A 14,039-nucleotide genomic window follows, 5' to 3' on the forward strand; every position below is an offset into this window, starting at 1 on the left:
GATCTGCATTAAACTACATGCTGACTTACAGTTAAAGCAGTACTATTTGTTGAAAATGCTATATTTCCAGTTTCTAGCTATTATAAATAAGGCTGCTATGAACATAATGGAGCATGTGTCTTTGTTGTATGTTGGAGCATCTTTGGGTATATTCCCAAGAGAGGTATAGCTGGGTCCTCAGGTAGTGTAATGTCCAATTATCTGAGGAACCTACAGACAGATTTACAGAGTGCTTGTAACAGTTTGTAATCCCTCCAACAATAGATGAGTGTTCCTCTTTCTCCATATCCTCGCCAGCATCTGCTGTCACCTGAGTTTTTATCTTAGCTATTTTGACTGGTGTGAGGTGTAATCTCAGAGTGGTTTTGATTTGCATACCTGATGCCTAAGGATGTTGAACATTTCTTTAGGTGCTTTTCGTCAATTCGATATTCCTCAGTTGAGAATGTTTTGTTTAGCTCTGCACCTCATTTTAATGGGGCTATTTGGTTCTCTGGAATCTAACTTTTTGAGTTCTTTGTATATTTTGGATATTAACCCTCTATCAGTTGTGGGATTGGTAAAGATCTTTTCCTAATCTGTTGGTTGCCGTTTTGTAATAATGGCAGTGTCTTTTGCCTTACAAAAGTTTTTCAGTTTTCTGAGGTCCCATTTGTCTAGTCTTCATCTTAGAGAATATGCTATTGGTGTTTTGTTCAGGAAAATTTCCCCAGTGCCCATGTATTTGAGACACTTCCCCACTTTTTCTTCTATTAGTTTGAGTGTATCTGGTTTGATGTGGAGTTCCTTTATCCACTTGGACTGAAGCTTTTACAGGGTGATAAGAATGGATTGATTTGCAGTCTTCTACATTTGGACCTCCAGTTAAACCAGCACCATTTGTTGAAAATTCTGTCTTTCTTCAATTGGATGGTTTTAACTCCTTTGTCATATATCAAGTGACCATAGGTGTGTGGGCTCATTTCTGGGTATTCAATTCCGTTCCACTGACCAATCTGTCTGTTTCTGTATCAATACCTTACAGTTTTTATAACTATTGCTCTGTAATACTGCTAGAATTAGGAATGGTGATTCCCCCAGAAGATCTTTTATTGTTGGGTATAATTTTTGCTATCCTGGGTTTTTTGTTATTCCAAATGAATTTGCAAATTTTTCTTTCTATCTCTATAAATAACTGAGTAGGAATTTTGATGGGAATAGCATCGAATATGTAGATTGCTTGGCAAAATGTACATTTTTACTATATTAATCCCACTAATCCATGAGCAAAACAATCTTACAATTCCACTGTACACCAGTCAGAATGGCTAAGAAGAAAAGCTCAAGTGACAAAGGATGATGACGAGGATGTGGAGAAAGAGTGCCACTCCTCCATTGTTGGTGTACACCACTCTGTAAATCAGTCTGGAAGTTCCTCAGAAAATTCAGCGTCGCACTGCCTAAGGATCCAGCTGTACCTCTCCTGGGCATATAACCCAGAGATACGCCAAAATACACCAAGAACACATGCTCCACTATATTCATAGCAGCTTTATTTATAATAACTAGAAGCTGGAAAGTACACAGATGCCCTTCAACAGAGGAATGGATTCAAAAAATGTAGTACATCTACACAATGGAGTACTATTCAGCTGTCAATAATAATGACTTGTGAAATTCATAGACAAACAGAATGAACTAGAAAATATCATCCAGAGTGAGGTAACCCAATCACAGAAAAGCACACTTGGTATGCATTCATTGATAAGTGATTAGTCCAAAATCTCAAATTATCCAGAATGAAATCCACAGACCACAGGAAGCTGATGACCAAAATGCAGATGATTCCACGTCTTCTTGACAGGGGGAAGGATTGAAAGAGCTGAAGGGCCTTGTATCCCCATAAGAACAACAATGCCAATCAGCCAGAGCTGACATGGACTAAACTGTTGGGAGCGATGCCCTCGAAACCCTCCGTTATTGATGTTATTATTTTGGTTACAGTTAAGTATGACTGGGTTCATGGAAAATCACTAGCCAGCTGCAGAAAACTAATACTAATCTGGTTGTCAGGATGTATAATGATATGATAAAGTTCTTACCTTCTTGAGAAATGCATCTGACATTAATATACCCAATGTGATGACCTGTAACCTTTCATCCTGTTGACCTCAGCTGACCACACAATTATTGTGTCCTTGATCTGCGTAAATATTTCCCACTTGCCCCCTCTCTCTGTTACCCCTGTTATGGTGTAAATTCAGCCTTGGAAAAAAATAAAATTGGTGCCTTGATCAGACTCTTTTCTTGGCATTCTTTTTCGAGTCTCTTGTCCCCCATTTCTCCCAGCACCCTTGTTGACAAATGGTGCCCAGCATGTGGCTATTTGGAGGTCTCCTGGAGGAGAACGTCATCCCCCATGAATAGACAGGCCTGTCTTCCTTCTTTATCGGAGCCTTTTCTCCTCCTCGGAGCCTTTGCTCCCGCGCTTCTGGCAACCATGGAGCACCTGACATTGGTTTAGAGGCTTGGTGTGTTTCTCCCGGGACAATGCAGATCTCAGTGGTGATTGATGGGACAAGCATTTTACAGTCACCTTTTGTGACAGGATTCAGGGAGTCACTCAGGATGCGAGGAATAGGGTTAAGAAAAAAATTTAAAGTAATTCTTATATTTTGTAGGAAATATTTGTCCATAGTTCCCCCAGGAATAAACAATTTATACAAAAGACAGTGCAGAGTTAGTGATTATTTTCTTGGGCCAGCTAACCCTGCTGCTGAAGTCTGCCCTCTTTAATGAATAAAAGTTGTGTGGTTTTTGGGTTCAAGGTTGCCTCTCCCTGTGTGGATGAGCAACTCCACATACGTGGTTTAAAAACCTTATACCCTCATGCTATTGCAGCTTTGTCAATCAGTGCTCTTTGAGGGGCACTCTGAGGTCAGGCCACTATGGGGTCTTGCAACATTTTGGTGCATCATCTGAGAACTATGTATACCCAGACCACAATTGACAAAGAGATCAGAGGTAAGATCCAGCAAATCTGTGTTTTGTGTTCTGTGTTACTTTCTCTTTTGTCTCTGTGTTATGTTGTCTCATCTTTGTTTCATGTTGTCTTGTGTTGTCCACCTCTGCTGTCTGAAGGGTTTGAGTCCATTCAGAGGGGGCTTCAAGTCCCTCCTGGAGAGGGGTTACACTCCCCTTGGTGGTTGCTATGGGTCCCTTTGAAGGGCTTACAGCAGTGAGAGGCAGACATGCTAGTTGTCACAGGCCACAGGCCCTGGAGGATGTTCTAGGAGAGAAAGGAATCTAGAGGGCACTCTAGAATCCCATTGGGAAGTGTGATCAGACAGTCCACCTCATGCCAGAAGCAGCTAAGGTTAAGCTGCAATTTTGGCCACATACTGAAAGGTATCAGAGATGTGTTAGGTTGCCTTGTTTTTGTCGTGTTTGTGTAGTTTGTTTTCTGTGGTATTGTCATGTCTTTTTGGCTTTTGTTTCATTTTTGGACTTGGACTGACGACTGTGTTTGAAATCATTGACTGACAACTGTGTTTGAAATCATGGAACTGCCTATTTTGTTTGTCAAAGAGTTTTACTTGGTCCTCTTGGTGCTTAACTTGGGAATGATTTGCTTGAGAGAAATTGTTTTCTGCCAGGGAGTTTTGTCTTGCTCTCTTGAGCCTCCTCCCCAAGGAGAGATGCCCTTCCCTTTGTTCTCCTTGTCCAGTCTAGCTGCTGTTAACAGTTCATCACACATGTGTATGAAGGATTCCAGGTTACCGAGTAATCCTGTCTGAAGCAGGTATTAACAAAAACCTGAAAGCTTGGCCTTGAATCCTGAAGAAAGGATCTCCCTGTTGCTTAGACATTCACAGCTTCTAAGGAAGGAACAGCACAGAGTGAGGAAGTGAGGGGCTAAGGGTGGCAGGCGAGCGGGCCTGCTAGCAAGCAAGCTGCAGGCTGCACGCGGGCAGCAGCGCAGCTCAGGCCAAGTCAGCGTAGGAGGAAGTTCAAGGTGATGAAACCGGCTGGGGCTGATGCCTTGACAGCAAAAAGATATTGGTGAGTTAATGATTATTGTAAAGACTATTATGAGACTTTTGGCCATGAAAAACATTCCAGTCACTGCCTTCAGTGGCCAGACCTTCAACACTTGCTCACAGAAGAGGGTTCATTAAGAGAAGTTCTTTTAGGGAGCCTGCCTTATCTGCTGCCTATTCCAAGAGAGAAGTTGATATCTAGCATTAAGTCACCTTCCCTGTTAGTCATAATTGACATAGAGAGTGACTCTGATCCTATCCCCACAGCAATCAGTCCTGGACCTGTGGTCAAAATGCCCCAGGTTAGAGGGCAGAGGAGCCCCTAAAGTAGTTTCAGGAAGAGTCTGCAGCAGACTGAGAGGAACATTGTTTTGCCAGACAGAATTTGGAACAGGCTTTTGTTGTGTTTTCTCTTAGATGATAACAGGAGAAAGTCTTGGCACTTGCTCTTCTGCTTACTCCAACTAGAGGCTGTGGCCAAGGTCAGGATAAGTGTTTTCTTTTCCATGGGCCTTTAACCCTGTGAAACAGCTTGGTGAAGGGCTACTACTGAAGTCCTGGAATTCAGAGGCACGCGGAGGGCTGTAGTTCCATTAAAGGTCAGTATTCTAGTGTTACCAATCTCTTTATTGGATAAAAGAGGTAGGAAGCCCCACTCAACTCTGGACATCTGCCTCAGGAACAGCAGCAGAAAGAGTCCTTATAGAGAGTTATCTCTGACTATAGCTTACTCTCTGATACCCGAGGCTTTAGTCAGATCACATCCCCCTGGGTGAGCCCCCTTTTAATACTCAAATGCTACTTTCTCCTGGTCTTTTGGCTGAAGGTCGCAAGGCATGTCTGACAGCCTGAAAGAAACTTCCCCCCTAAAGCAGATGAGCCATACAATTCTTTTGTCAGTCGTTTGGCATCTAGCATTCAGGTCCTAACCATCTCTCCATCCTTTTATTATTAGTTCTTACTGGAAGCCTAGTGTCCTTTGGAGGCTGGGTCTCTTGAGAGGCAGAGCCACTGAGCTGACACTGAAGGCAGGTACTCCTTAAAGGAGAATCTAAATTCAGAGAGACAGCCGGTAACAGACTCCAACTGCCCCTCTGCTTGCCTTTCTGTTTCACAGTCACAAAGCTTGCAGTCATTTTTGCACTGACCTTTTCATCCCAAGAAAGCTTCCTTGTTTAGCTGTGTGACTGAATGCTATTTATCACCTGATCTGGTTGATCCAGCAGAACAACCCCCTAGCTTTCTCACCTGGCCCCTTTCTTCTGCTCTTAAGAATTTTGTCACCTAATATACTGCATTGTTTGACTTGTAATACTTTCCATCCTACTAATATTCATGTCCCAGATTCCTGTTGTGAAGGTTCTAATTCTAAAACAAGGGGATGGTGAATCTCGCTAAATACCTAATTTACCTCTGTGGGTTGAAACCAGGATTGGATACATGGATATAATTGGTGTCTTAGAATGTTTCAATCAAGTGCTGATACAGGGATTATATTTACCACAAAACTGTTAAAAGAGCCTGTGCATTCCTACTCATTGGCTTCTGGGCACTCACCCCAAGAAGGAGCAATGGAGGTGCTCAACACAGTGCAGGATGCACATGACTTCATCTACTGCCTGCAATCTACTGAGAGGAGCTGCTTGCTCAGAGAATTGCACTGCTTTGTGTCCATTGCCATCGCACAAGAAGAATTGAAAGCTCTACCACCCACTTCACGACAGCTGAAATATGTATACTTCTACAATGTGATACCTTTCTCAGGGTTTGGCTTTTTGGATAACAAAATTATGATTGTTGCAAGAACCCAAATTGAATTGTCTATTCGAATTATTTTGAGAATTTCAACAATGTCATTGAACATGTTATTTTTCCTTCTATGTATCAACATATTATTTAATTTTCAGTTATTGATACTGTACTGTCCTGAATTGGGGTTTGCTTATTTCTGACATAAAATGCATGAGATAACTATTAATGTCTTTTTGTTCCTGATGGTTATAATTCAATGCTGAGGTTTCTCCAAATTATTTAAGGTGTTTGATATCAGTTAAAATTGTAATTCCCTGCCTGGTGACATCCCTTCTGTGATATTTCACAGTAAACATTTACAATCATACAAATTCATTGAATTTTTAAACTTCCACATCTATCAAAAATGGAGCAGTGTTTTAAGTATATCTGAGTATTTTAATTTTGACCCACACTGTTTTTAATTGTCAGAGGTTAATCAGAAAGAACAATTGTCTGTTGCCCTTTTACATAAACCGTACAAGCTAACAAATGTACTTCCTTCTGATTGGCTATTTACCTTTAATTTCCTAACTTTGAGCAATCACAGTGAATTCTGGTTTGTGAGAGAAAGGCAGTGCTTGTATACTTCCAGTGTCTTAGAAAATGGTTAAAGAGAGCATGAAAAAAGTCAAAGAAGGCTTGGAAAAGAGAAAATGAAGAAGAGGAAAAGCTGAGAGCTGATATCAAAATTGGTTCTCCACCTCCCCTTGGTTTTCCACCCTGGTTCCCTCTCTGTTGAACCCCTTAGTAGGACTTCTGTTAGTTATATCTTTTGGCACTTGGGCATTTAATCGTTTAACCATCTTTGTTAAACAACAGGTAGATAATATGGCAGCAAAACCTATTCAGGTATATCATCATAGGCTAGGTATGGAGGATGCCTTCGATGATGGCCAAGCTCACCTACACATCTTCTCCCAGCCCAGGCAAGGACAATTTTGTCCTTCAGCCAAATGAGGCCAACAAACTTTTCTGCCTGCTGTCCTGATGCCTTTGCTGAAACATCAACACATCATCACCCCTGTGTGCTGGGCTGAACAGTCAATAACAGGTAAGAGAGTGAGATATTCATGAATAAAGGGCCTAAGACAGGAGGGCCACCATTAGCTGCTGCCTTATCCCATAATAGACCCTGGCCACAAGATTCTCTTGGCCATGTAACAAATATCACTCCAACCTAAGACAGACGCTGTGCCCGCAGGGCTCACGGCAGGACAGCACAGCCATTTGGCCACCATTTCATTTGACTATAAGGAAGGGGGAGATGTTGGGATTATTTGGTTCTCTGGAGTCTAACTTTTTGAGTTCTTTGTATATTTTGGATATTAGCCCTCTATCAGTTATGGGATTGGTAAAGATCTTTCCCAATCTGTTAGTTGCTGTTATGTCAAAATGAAAGTGTCTTTTGCCTTACACAAACTTTGCAGTTTTCTGAGGTTCCATTTGTCTTTCTTGATCTTACAGAATATGCCATTGGTGTTTTGTTCAGGAAATTTTCCCCAGTGTCCATGTGTTAGAGACACTTCCCCACTCTTTCTTCTATTAGTTTTACTGTACCTGGTTTGATGTGGAAGTCTTTATCCACTTGCACTGAAGCTTTCTACATGGTGATAAGAATGGAGTGATTTGCATTCTTCTACATGCAGACTTCCAGTTGAACCAGCAGCATGTTTTGAAAATGCTATCTTTCTTCAATGGGATGGTTTTATCTCCCATTGGTCATATACCAAGTGACCGTAGGTATGGGAGTTCATTTCGGGGTCTTCAATTCTGTTCCACTGACCTATCTGCTGGTCTCTGTACCAATAACTTAAAGTTTTTATAACTATTGCTCCATAATACTGCTTGAAGTTATGGATGGTGTTTCCCCAGAAGTTCTTTCATTGTTGAGTATAGTTTTCACTATCCTGGGTTTTTGTTATTCCAAATAAATTTGAAAATTACTCTTTCTATCTCTATAAAGAACTGAGTAGGAATTTTGATGGGAATTGCATTGAATATGTATATTGCTTTAGGCAAAATGGTCATTTTTACTATATTAATCCTGCCAAATCCTGAGCAAAACAATCTTGCAATTCCACTACACACCGGTCAGAATGGCTAAGAGTAAAAGCTCAAGTGACAACAGATGATGACGAGGATGTGGATAAAGAGTAACACTCCTCAATTGTTGGTGTATACCACTCTGTAAATCAGTCTGGAAGTTCCTCAGAATACTAAACATTGCACTACCCCTACCTCGGGATCCAGCTGTACCTCTCCTGGGCATATAACCAAGAGATACTCCAAAAACAAACAAACAAACAAACAAACAAACAAAAACCAAAGACACATGCTCCACTATGTTCATAGCAGCCTTATTTATAATAACCAGAAGCTGGAAAGAACCCAGATGCCCTTCAACAGAAGAATGCATTAAAAAAAGTGGTACATCTACAAAATGGAGTACTATTCAGCTATCAAAAACAATGACTTTTTGAAATTCATAGGCAAATGGAATGAACTAGAAAATATCATCCTGAGGTAACCCAATCACAGAAAAGCACACTTGGTATGCACTCATTGATAAGGTGATAGTAGTCCAAAGCTAGAATTACCCAAGATGAAATCCACAGACCACAGGAAGCTCAAGAAGAAAGATGACCAAAATGTGGATGCTCCCACTCCTTCTTGACAAGAAAGAAGGATTGAAAGAGTTGAAGGGCCTTGCAACCCCATAAGAACAACAATGCCAACCAACCAGAGCTTATAGAAACTAAACTGTTGTGAGTGATGCCCTTGAAATCCTCCATTATTGATGTTATTATGGTTAGAGTTAAGTATGACTAGGTCCATGGAAAATCCACAGCCAGCTGCAGAAGACTAATACAAATCTGGTGGTCAGGATGAATAATGATATGATAAAGTTCTGACCTTGCTAAGAAATACATCTGATGTCAAGATACCCAATGTGATGACCTTTCTGAAAAACCAACATCCTGTTGACATCAGCTGACCACAAGAATACTGTGTCTTTGGCCTGCATAAATGTTTCCCACTTGCCCCCTCTCTCTTACCCATGTTATGGTATAAATTCAGGCTTGGGAAAAAATAAAATTGTGGCCTTGATCAGACTCTTGTCTTGGCATCTTTCTTTGTGTCTCTTGTCCCCCATCCTCTTCTAGGTATCCTCAGCACCCTCGTTGACACTAAACCACTACCAAGAGACTATACACGGACTGACCCAGAGCTCCAACTGTATATGTAGCAGAGAATAGCCTTGTTGGGGAACCGATGGAAGGAGAAGACCTTGGTCATGCCAAGGTTGGACCCCCAGTGCAGAGCAATGTCAGGAGGGGGGTGGTAAGGGAGGTAGATGTGGGAAATACCAGTCTAGGGGAGAGGGTGGTGATGCAGGCTTACGGACAGGAAACTGGGAAAGGGAATACTATTTGAAATGTAAGTAAAGAAATATATCTAATAAAAAAAAGAATGAAAAAGGAAAAAGAAAATGCTATATTTCTTCCATGAGGTGGTTTTGGCTTCTTTGTCAAAGATTAAGGGACCAAAGTTGAGTATGTTCATTTCTGGGTTTTAAATTCTATTCCATTGGTCTACTTGCCTGTCTCTGTACCAATAGAAATTATTTTTTTTTTTCTGTAATAGATATTGAGGTTAGGGATGATAATTCCCCCAGAAGTTCTTTTATTTTTAAGGATAGTTTTTTCTATCCTGAATTAATTTTTATACCAAATAAATTTGCAGATTGTTCTTTCTAACTCTATATGAATTGACTTGGAATTTTGATGGGCATTGCATTGAATCTGTATAGATAGCTCTTGGCGAGATGGCCATTTTTACAATATTAATACTGCTAACTTATAAACCTGGAAGATCTCTCCATCTTCTGAAATATTCTTCAATTTCTTTATTCAGAGAAATGAAATTCTTGTCATACAGATCTTTTACTTGCTTGGTTCACTTATGTTTTATTAGTTGGGACTATTCTGAAGGGTATCATTTCCCTAATTTCTCTCTCAGCCTGTTTATCCTTTGAGTAGATGAAGTTTACTGATTTTCTTTAGTTAATTTTATATCCAGCCACTTTGCTGAAGTTGTTTATCAGGCTTAGTAGATCTCTGGTGGAACTTTTGGAGTCATTTAAATATACTATCATATCATTGGCAAATATTGAAATTTTGTCTTTTTTTTTTCCTCTCCAACTTGTATCATTTGACCTCCTTTTGTTTTCTGATTGCTATGGCTAGAACTTTGAGTACTATGTTGAATAAGAGGCAAGACAGTGGACAGCCTTGACTAGACCCTGATTTTAGTAAGATTGTTTCAAATTTCTCTCCATTTAGTTTGATGTTGGCTACTGGTTTGATGAACATTTCATTTATTATGTTTAGGTGTGGGATTTGAGTTCCTGATCTTTCCAAGCCCTTAACATGAAGGAGTGTCAAATTTTGTCAAATTCATTCTCAGCATCTAATGAGAAGATCATGTGTTTTTTTTCCTTTGAATTTGTTTACATAGTGGATTACATTGATGGATTTCCATCTATTGAACCATTCCTGCTTCCCTGGGATTTATCATGGTGGATGATCATTTTGATGAATTCTGAATTTCAGTTTGTAAGAATTTTATTAAATATTTGTGCATAGATATTCATAAGCAAAACTGGTCTGAAATTCTTTATCTTTGTTGGGTCTTTGTGTGGTTTAGGTATATGCTATAATTTCTGCTTCATAATAGGAATTGGGGAATGTTCCTTTTTTTTCTATTTTGTGGAATAGTTTGGACAGTATTGATATTAGGCCTTCTATGAAGGTCTGGTAGAATTCTTCAGTAAACACATCTGGTCATGTGACTTTTTGTTATTCTTGTTGGGAGACTTTTAATAACTGCTTCTACTTCTTTAGGAGTTATGGGACAGTTTAGATGTTTTATCTGATCCTGATTTGACTTTGGTACCTGGTAACTGCTCCAAATAAAAGGGCAACTGCATTCATAAAAGAAACCTTACTAAAGCTCAAAGCACACATTACACCTCACACAATAATAGTAGGAGATTTCAACACTCACTCTTATCAATGGACAAATCATGAAATCAGAAAATAAACAGAGACATAGAGAATCTAACAGAAGTTATGAATCAAATGGACTTAACAGACACGTATAGAACATTCTTTATAAGGCAAAAGGGCCTGCCTTCTTCTCTGCACCTCATGGTACTTTCTCCAAAATTGACCATATAATCAGCCACAAAACAGGCCTCAACAATTACAAGAAGATAGAAATAATTCCATGCATCCTATCAGATCACCACAGACTAAGGTTAGTCTTCAATAGCAACAGAAACAACAGTAAGCCCACAAATCCATAGAAGTTGAACAATGCACTACTCAATGATAAGTTGGTCAAAGAAGAAATAAAGAAAGAAATTAAAGATTTCTTAGAATTTAATGAAAATGAAGGCAAAAATTTCCAAAATTATGGGACACAATGAAAGCAGTGCTAAGAGGCAAAATCATAGCTCTGAGTGCCTGCAAAAGGAAACAGGAGAGAGCATATATCAGCAGCTTGACAGCAAACCTAAAAGCTCTAGAACAAAGGAAGTAAATACACCTAAGAGGAGTTGAAGGCAGAAAATAATCAGTATCAGAGATGAAAACAACCGTGTAGAACAAAAAAGACTATTCAAGAATCAAAAAACTAGGCACTGGTTCTTTGAGAAAAGCAATTAGATAAACCCTTAGACTAACCAGAAGGCACAGAGAATGTATTAAACTTAACAAAATGAGAAATGAGAATGGAGAGATAACAACAGAATACGAGGAAACTAAAAACCTAATCAGATCTTATTACAGAAGCCTATATTCAACAAAACTGGAAAATATGGAGGAAATATACAATTTTCTAGAAAAATAAAAGGTATCAAAATTAAATCAGGAACATATAAACCATCTAAACAACCCCATAACTGCTAAAAAAAGAAGCATTTATTAATCTCCAAACCAAAAGGAGACCAGTTCCAGATAGGTTTAGCCCAGAATTCTATCAGACCTTCATAGAAGACCTCATAACAATATTGTCCAAACTATTCCACAAAATAGAAACCGACAGAGCACTACTAAATTCCTTCGATGAAGCCACAATTACACTTATACCTAAACCCCACAAAGCCCCAATAAAGAAAGAGAACTTCAGACCTATTTCATTTATGATTATTGACCCAAAAATACTCAATAAATTATCAAAAACTAAATACCAGAACACATCAAAACAATTATCCACCATGATCAAGTAGACTTCATCTCAGGGATGTGGCAGTAGTTCAATATACATAAATCCATCAATGGTAATGAAACTTATTTGATCATGGTAGATGACGGTTTTGATGTATTCTTTATTTTGTTTGCAAATATTTTATTGATTTTCTTTAATATTCATAAGAAAAATTCTTTGCTGGGTCTTTGTGTGGTTATGGTACCAATGTGATTGTTCCCTCAAAGAATGAATTCAGCAAAGCTTCTTCTGTTTCTATTCTATGCAATGCTTTGAGGAGTATTAGCAGTATCTCTTCTTTGAAAGACTGGTAGAACTCTGTGCTAGAAATATCCTTTGGCCCTTTTTTGTTTTGGGAATCTTTTAATGCCTGATGCTATTTCCTTCTCAATTAACAGACTATTTAGTATTTCTTATCATGATTTAAACTTGGTAAGTAATATATAACTAGAAAAATGTTCCTTTCATTTAGATTTTCCAGTATTGTGAAGTATGGGCACTTGAAGCAAGACCTATTTATTCTTGAATTACCTCTCTGTCTGTTATATCTCTCCTTTCATTTGATTTTGGTGATTTGGGTACTGTCTCTCTGTGATGTACTTTGTTTGGTTAAGGATTTGTCTTCTTGATTTTTCCCAAAAAGGCAGCTCTTGGTTTCTTTGATTCTTTGAGTGATTTCCTCTGTTTCTAATTTATTGATTTCATCTATGTGCTTAATTATTTTCTGTGACATACTCCTTTTGAGTATGTTTGCTTCATTTTGTTCTAAAGTTTTCAGGTGTAAATTTAAATTGCTAGTGTGGGAATTCTCCAATTCTCCTATAAGGGCACTTAGTACTATGTTCATTTCTTGTAGCACTGCTTTCATATTTTTCCATGGTTTGGGTACGTTGTGCCTTCATTTTCATTGAGTTCTAGAAAGTCTTTCATTTCTTCTTTATTTTTTCCATGATTCTGTGATCACTGAGTAGAGTGTTATTTCATTTTCAAGAGACTGTGAGCTTTCTGTTGTTTCTGTTGTTGAAGTCTAGCTTTAATTCATGGCAATCTGATAAGATGAAAAAAATAATTCAATTCTCTTGTATCTATGGAGGCTTGGTTTGTCACCTACTATATGTTCAATTCTTGAAAAGGTTCTGTGAGGTGCTGAGAATAATGAATATTTTCTGTTTAAGCAAAATGTTCTCTAGATATCTTTTAGGTGCATTTGATTCATTATGTTGGTCAATTTCATTACTTCTCTGTTTATTTTATGTCTTTATGACCTGTTAAGTGGTGATATTTGAGTGTTGAAATCTCCCACTATTAATGTGTTGTTCAATGTGCAATGTAAACTTCAATAATATTTCTTTTATGAATGTAGTTGCTCCTTCATTTGGATCATAGGTATTCAGAATTGAGATGTCATCTTGGTGGATTTTTTTTTGATGAGTATGAAATGTCACTCACCATCTCTTTTGATTGTGACTCTATTTTTCTAGATCTTAGAATGGCTACTTCTGCTGTTTCTTGGGTCTATTTACTTGGGCAACTTTTTCCAGCCCTTTACTCTGAAGTAATTTCTATCTTTATTTCTGAGTAGTATTTCATATATGCCACAAAATGATGGATGTTGTTTTCACATCCATTCTGTCAGCCTGTGTTTTTTAATTAGGGAATTAAGTCAAAGGTGTTGAAATATATTAATAACCAATGATTGTTAATTACAGTCCATTTGATGTTTATGTTGGTGGTGTGTGCCTGCTGTGCATGTGCACGTGCATGCATGCATGTGTATATACGTTCCTTCTTTTGTTTTTCCTGGTGTGAAATTATTTTTTATTGTGTTTTCACTGTTGTAATTAACCTCCTTGAATTGTAGTTTTATCTACACTTTTCTGTAGGAATGTATTGGTGGATAGACACTGTTTAAATTTGTTTTTTTTTCCTTGGAATACATTGTTTTCTTCACTTATG

General features: G+C 38.5%; 1 protein-coding gene across 2 annotated transcripts in view; it reads left to right on the forward strand.

Moving 5' to 3' along the window:
• The first annotated feature begins 4,103 nt into the window (after positions 1-4,103).
• The window catches only part of Patel14l2 (prostate and testis expressed 14-like 2), an 88,715-nt gene continuing 78,779 nt past the window's right edge, over positions 4,104-14,039 (forward strand). The window contains exons 1-3 of one of the 2 annotated variants that reach the window (XR_015626310.1): positions 4,104-4,618; positions 6,735-6,864; positions 7,278-8,926. The gene's annotated coding sequence lies outside the window, so the exon portion shown is untranslated. Of the gene's footprint in view, positions 4,619-6,734; positions 6,865-7,277; positions 8,927-14,039 lie in introns of those variants that run through there. The other variant, XR_015626309.1, reaches the window with a different exon arrangement.

The sequence above is a fragment of the Rattus norvegicus genome, chromosome 8 (genome assembly GCF_021556685.1).
Source record: "Rattus norvegicus strain SHRSP/BbbUtx chromosome 8, alternate assembly SHRSP_T2T, whole genome shotgun sequence".
In the NCBI taxonomy this organism is placed as follows: Eukaryota; Metazoa; Chordata; class Mammalia; order Rodentia; family Muridae; genus Rattus; species Rattus norvegicus.